This window comes from Arachis duranensis, chromosome 4, assembly GCF_000817695.3.
Source record: "Arachis duranensis cultivar V14167 chromosome 4, aradu.V14167.gnm2.J7QH, whole genome shotgun sequence".
Taxonomy (NCBI): domain Eukaryota; kingdom Viridiplantae; phylum Streptophyta; class Magnoliopsida; order Fabales; family Fabaceae; genus Arachis; species Arachis duranensis.
Genome location: NC_029775.3, coordinates 109,298,111 through 109,306,015, shown reverse-complemented (window position 1 = coordinate 109,306,015; position 7,905 = coordinate 109,298,111).

Here is a 7,905-nt window from a genome sequence, read left to right as displayed (position 1 = left end):
TTATTAAACGAAAAAAATATAAAATTTGTGTTCTAGTTTCATATTTTTTTTATAATGAATAATTTATGAGTTAGTATTTTTTTTTATTATAAGTACTTTTTGGATAAATAATTTTCAAACAGGATATCGAAAAAACAATAAATGTGATCTTAAAAAAACAACCACATATAAATAAATAGTTTAAAAATATTGGCATGTTAGTAAATTATATATAGTATACTATTTAAAAAGTCAAAAGAAACAGAGCGATTAAATAAAAAGAGAAAGAAAAATTTTTATTTAGAAAAAAAAATATTTCAAGTATAATAAAAAAGAGTATCATATCACACGTTTTGATTATCAAATTAAGAATATATAATAGAATAGTTTTAATTATAATAAAAAATATTGTGTGATATATTTTAATTGTTAAATGACTAACTAATAATTAGTGATAATATATAAAAGAATTAAAGTGAGTAGAGAGGAAACATAGAGAAGAGAAGAGGAAAAAGGAGAGATTTTATTGATTTAAATTTTTTTTAATTAAATTGTAATTAAAAAATGTTATATATACATTTTAATTGTGAAATTAGTAATATGTAATAGATATAATGAATTATTAATAGTATACATAAGAGATAAAGTGATAAAGGAGGAAGAGAAATAGAGAAACAGAAAAGGAGAGAGGTCTTCAATTTTGAAAAAAAAAATTAATTGCAAAGAAAGTATTATGTGACACGTTTAGATAATAAATTTTAGAAATTATGGGATATTGATAAAAAAAATTATGTATTATATTTTGATTGTTAAATTAATAACTAATATTAATATATAAAAAATGTAGTAGGTGAAAGAGGATAAAATATAAAAAAGATACAAAAAAACTCCTTAATTTAAAAATTTTTTTTAATTTAATTACAATAAAAGTGTATCAAGTATTATATTTTGATTATAAAATTATTATTATATAATAGATATTAAAATAAAATTAATTACACTAAATTACAAAAGCTACTATATAATTATTCTATAAGTCAGGTTTTACTTTAATTTGTTCTTCATTTTGCCTTTTTTTTTTTTAAAGAAAGTGTTCTTCATGTATTTAGTGTGTGGCAATTTTAACTAGAGCAGCAAATACATTCCCTTGTTCAAGGTAGTTGGGCTCAAGCTAAGTTTTAAGCCAACCCTATAAGACGTGTGTATTTAATTTGCATAACACATCAAACAATTTTCTTCAGGTAAATATATATATCCCTTTATTTTCTTGTGTTATTATCTTATTTAGATTTAATAAAGTTTGTTTAGGATTGAATCTCGAATTTTTTATTAGAATATATTTTATTTATGAATGTAATATTTTTTTATATTAATATTAGATTTAGACAATCAATAAAAATAACTAAGATGATACTAAAATATAAATTTATAATCTCATTATATTTTTTTGGACAAAAGTATTTTATATATGAAAAAGTCATTTAATAGTTATAAATGATAAAATAATAAAAGATAAAATCTAAATCTAAAAAAATAAAATAGATAAATTTTATATTAAATTAAAATTTTAGAATGAGTTCAGTATTCAATTATAAAAAATCTTAACTCATAAAAATAAAAACAAATTTAAATATTTTTACTTTTTTTAAATTTACACATAAAATATTACAATGCAACACTGTTTGGTACATTATCAATTTATCAAATTTTTATACATCTATTCAATTATTAAGTATTGTTGCATAAAAAAAACTTTTTACACCCACTACATGAATAGTATTTAAAAAACGAATATAATTAAATAATTATATAAAATATTTTACACTATTATAAATAAATAAAAATTAAATTTTTTAAAAAAATTTTAATATATGCATTTCACACAACTATTTAGAAGTCTTACCATAAAAATGTCGTGTTTCAGACTTTGTCATAGCTTTGGAGGGGTTGAATCCACTTTAACTTATATTATTATTTCAGCAATACAAGAAAATAAAATAGCTGCACTCCTTAAGTTATAAACTAATAAAAATCAGAACTAAAGAAAAATTATTCTTTAAAGCCAGTATTATATTTAAAAATGATATCTGTTGTTAAAAACTTTTCCATATGGTAACAATACGGTTTTTTAGGGGGGTTTGAAGCTTTTCCTGCCCCTAGTTTTTATAAGTCCTTGAATTGAAGTTTTCAATTATGGGAAAAAGTCCTTGGCTTGAACACAAGTAATATTTCTAAAAGGATAATTTTTTAATGAAATTATTATCTATACTAACCAATAGTCTTATACTAAGGAATCAAAGATAATTTTTTTAATGGATTAGTAACTTAAATACTTTCCACTAGCAAGAAAGTAAGTGTTCTTAATTCTTCATTAAAAATTAAAATAAAATTTATAAGCACATCAAACAATAAAATAAATACCAACACAAGTTGGCACAGATGGATGAGGGTCAACCATCTCTTCCGGGTTCGATACTCACTGGAAGATGGGAATGGAGCTTGCTTGCTTGGGAGGGTCGCCTACTTTGTGTGCCTCTACAGTACTCGAGGGATTAGTCATTGGACTTCCGGCCTAATGGATACCCTAGTGCAACCAAAAGAATAAAATAAATTAACTAAGAATATAAGCATTAGAAAAAATAATGTTGACACAACAAACTTTGGCTAAATTTTTTAGAGTATATATCCATTTTGGTCCTCAAAGAATTTCAAATTAGACATTTTAGTCCCCAACTAAAATTAATTACTTGATTGGTCCCTAACAATTAATTTCGTCAGTCATTTAGGTCTTTGGCTCCGTCAACTCTAACAGAAGACAAAATGGTCCATGAAAACTCTAACATAAGACAAAATGATCCGTGACAACTCTAACAAGAAACAAAATGATCCCTGACCCCTTTATTCGAAAACGACACTGTTCTTCTCCAATTTTTATCATATCTCGCATAACCCTAACATTCATACTCTCCTTCTTCACCTTCACATTCTTTTTTTCCATCTTTTCCTTTTTCCTCTTTAACTCCAAGATTAAGTCATGGTGTAATTGTCACACGTGTCACACCTACCTCAACATGTCATCGACCACACACTTCCTAAATCTTTGTGACTAGTACATCCACCTCCTCTGCACTTCACCCACCAAAAGCATCCACTTCCATGTCTTTGATAACATCACCTCCAACCCCGACAACGTCCACGACATCCTCAAGACCAAGTTCCACAACTACTCCAATGGCACGCCTTTCTCCACTCTCCGGCAAGCAATATAGATTGTTGGACAGGACATCATGAGAAGATTCTCCTTCGACATCATATGCAAATTCTCATTTGAAATAGACACCGAGTGCTTAATTCTTTCTTTTCCGAAGTCTTAACAAATGACTTGCTGTCTAGATTAATGGGATCCATCGAAAACGACAACTAGTTGAGAGACATAGGCATTAGTTTCCTAAGTATGAATTGGTTGAGAACAAGTTGAGGTTTTTTTTTTTCTTTTTTTTAGATAATTACATCTCCACCCAATTCCAAACAAAGTGGGCGTAGTTCCAAAAAACAGTAACAAAAACAGAGCAATAACTACAAAGAAAACATAAAAACTAGCATAAACAGCAAATAGGGAGTAAAAGAATATAATAATTTTAGCTCCTCCAAAGACACTTCAAGATGAACCCGATCAGTTATACAACATCAAATCATGATCATTCTCCTTCCAACTTTTACTCAGCAGAATTATTGGACTTTTTCATAAATCAGTAAATTATGCATCAAAGATCAACTTCATATGTCTTCTTATTCACCTTAAACTTGATATTTACACTCATAAGTACATCAATTACTCCAATCTATCCTTACATAAGACATAAAAGGATTCCACTTCTGGTACAATCTTAAACTTACATAATCTATCTCTAGTATTCAATTTTTCTAAAATTACAAACCACATTAGCAACTCAACCCGTGGAGGATTTTTTTTTTCTTGTGAACATTAAATTTATAGAGTGTGCATTGTGTAGTTTGAAGTTACAGTGTTAGACTGTTAGTGTTATATGAGATATGATGGAAATTGGGAGAGAACAGTGTCGTTTTCGAATAAAGGAGATTATGGACCATTTTATCCCCTGTTAGAGTTGTCAAGGACTATTTGGTCCTCTGTTAGAATTAACGAAATAAATGACCTAAATGACTGATGAAGTTAATTATTAGGGATCGATCAAGTAATTAATTTTAGTTGAAAATTAAAGTGTCCAATTTAAAATTCTTTGAGGACCAAAATGGATATATACTTAATTTTTTTTATTATGGACGAACAGCGTATGCAATTTAATTCTATTGATTTTGTATATATTTCAAAATATTTCTTTTGTACGAGAATGTGTAATTGGTAAATTTGATTATTTTGCAAAGAAATTTTTAAAATTTTTTTAATATTAAATTGAAAGGTCGACTTTGTTTGTTGTGATTTTGTTTTTTGAAATTCATACATTAGAGATCTGATTTTTGGTTTAAAAAAATTGAAGAGTCCACTTTTTATCCTTTAAAAAAATTAAAAAATTCGAATTCTACATTTTAAATTAAACAATATCATCTTTAAAATTAATATTTTTACAATATATAATAATAAAAAACACCATTTTTGTCCAAATATAAAAAACAATTTGCACAAACTTCATCTTTAACATATATTATTTGTATTAGAGTACATTATTATTTTTGTCCTAATGCTTGAGATAAATCTTAAAGTTGTCTCTGATGTTTAAATAGTCCTATTTAAATCCCAAATGTTCTTAAGAATTTGTTAACAAAATTGATATAGGACAAAATTGAGACGATTTTAAAACGTTAGGGACTTAAATAGGACAAAAACGTTAGGGAACAAAAACGATACATAGAAATAAATTTTAATTTTATCCTTCAATAATATCAATCTTTTACGGTACATAACATAGTTATTCAATTATTTTTTAATCATATCTAAGTAAATTACACTTAATCACATGACTTTCATTCTAAATAAATTTACTTTTTTATAATTTTACTCTTAAATATTTTTACTTATCGTGAAATGTTTGTAAAATAAATAATTATATAACGTAAAAAATTAATATTATTAAAAGATAAAATTAAAATTAATTTTTATGTATTATTTTTATTTTTAATATTTTCGTCCTATTTAAGTCTTTAATATTTTAAAATCGTATCAATTTTATCTCACTATAAATTCTATTAATAAATTTCTAATGATTTAATAATATTGAGTCAAATTTAAATCAGACAACTTAAACCTTAAAAATAACTTCAAAAATTATTTTAGACATTAAAAATAAGAAGGATACCTTCTTCTTTGTATTTATTATCGTAAGCAAGAGTGGAATGTGATTTTTTTTTCCCTCTTTCGTGGGAAAGAAAAGGGGAGTAAAATATTGTGGAAAATGCCGGTATTGTATCATTATGGCCAATAGAAAAGAGACACGTGTCAGTGAAAATTGCGACCCGATGCAGCGGATCAAAGTCAGAAATGCAAGCGAATTGTACTGTAAGTCTTCAGTCTTATCTGTACGGGCCATACGGAACTAGCCATGGGATAAGTCGGTAGCCAGTAACATATGTACCCACTACCCAGTAGCCAAAAAAAATGGGTGTTGCCCCACGCGCTGCATTTTCACAAACATACGGTTAAAAAAGAAAACTAAAAATTCTTAAGCATGTTTGCACGATTCTTCTTCTTAAATAAACAAAAGAAAATTAACTAATAAATTAATTTTTTATTTATGCATATGTTCTATTTTTATTTAGAATAAATAACAATGAGTCCAATTAGTTTATTAATATACACATAAATTGCCTTGAATATGAGCAACTTAATATTTTAAAATTTCTTATAAATCACATCAAAGACAAGCAATTTAAAAGTTGAATCAGAATCAATCTAACTCAATTATATTTAAGCATGTAAATCACAATATGCACTTTAATTTATGGCCTAAGAACTAAACAGATAATTTGCCATTGTGATTTATGGTGTATAATTAAAAAAGAGTTAAATTTTAAAGTAGTATTTGAACTTATAATTAAATTTTAACTTTATTTTTCAATTTGCCATTGTTTTAATTTTGTTCTTAATCGTAATTGATCCGTCACCTTATAACTCAGTCTTTATTATACATTATGAGTTATAACTCGGCGTTAACTATCATTTATTTTTTTGCTTGTAACTGACACCTTCATGACCGACTTAATGACCATCATTTCTATCTTAATGACCAAACGGTCATAACATCAATTTTATTCATCAATTCTATGCCTATAAAAGAAATCTTCTATATCTAATCTCAAGGAGTAACATGATAAGTTCTATTTCATGTCTTACATTCTATATTCATAGAATTATTCTTATACCTCTTAAACACTTACTGACTTGAGCTTCGGAGTGTCTTTTGCAGGTACCCACCCCCTTGTTCTCTCCTTGCCGACGTATAACTCATCCCGACGAGAAGTTTGAAGACATTTATCGACGGACGAGCTACACACTGGCCAAACTCAGCAAGAACAATTGGCGCCGTCTGTGGGGACGAGTAAAATCATTCCCACTCCCCTTAGGTTCATAAAACTTGATTTATATTCAAATTTTTGAACCAATCTCAACAATCTTGTTTAAGATTTTAATACCTCTTATCAAATTTTAATCTATCGTAACTTTTTATAAAGTATATACTTTATACATTCAAATTGCTTCATTTGTACGTATCATAATATTCCACATCTCATAATCAATTAATGAACCAATCCGAGAATAAACTCGGCTTTCAATCAATCCGAAAAAAAACTCGGTTTTCAATCAATCCGAGCACAAATTCACTTATCAAATTTGCTTTTTTTTTCAAAGTTTTCTATTTACACAAGTAAAATTATATATTTTATTCAACATACTTTTGCATTTATATTTTGTGTAACTAATATTTACTGATTTATTAGTTATATTCAAATCTCAATATATGTTCTATACAATAATTGCATATAAACAACCATGTCAATTGCATTTTTATTTCATTATGTATTATATTCTTATTGCTTAATGATTTCATTTATACAATTAAATGACAATAATGATGAGTTTAAATCTTAAAATTCAATTCTATCAAAAATTAATTATATATCAATTGTATATAACTATTACACTATTCACTTTATGCTATTAAATTTTATGTTACTATTTGTTTAATGTAAAAAATTAAACAGGCAATTTATTATTATTGCACGAAGAATATCCCTCGTCATCGTCATACTGTAACTGCTAGAAACATTATACTAAATGTATAATTCAATAACTGTTATCTTATTGCTTTATTATCAAATTAAAGCATGTCCTACAAAACAAAATTCAGATATTCACATTTGGCATGTATGACATTCATATATGTCGTCTTCTTCTCTACAATTATCAACTTTCAAGGTATATATATTTTTACTTTGAACTATTTTACTTTACAATATACTATTTTACTTTTACAATGTATATTATTCAATATATGTTGCTACTTTATACCTATTCATTTTCTCAATTTATCTTATTCATGTCAAACCTTCACTATAAATTGTAAATATTCAATAACTAATTGCTTTGAGCGAGAAATTTATCAATAAGTTGTTGTGGGTCGGAAAAATTCCCAAGACAATTAACCATTATATCCTCAAATCATACAATCGATTCCGTCAATGGATATCTATCTCTGAACTTTTCAGTTCATATACAATCAAATGCTAAAATTGTTCTTAAGCGGAAAAGTATCCCCCACACAACTATCTTGATTGAACGACTCTTATCACTTAATTATTTTTTGAATAAGTGCCGACATAATAACCCGACTAAGCTTGGGGGCTCACCATATCATTATTCACTCATCTTTTAACCGAGTTATAACTCATTTT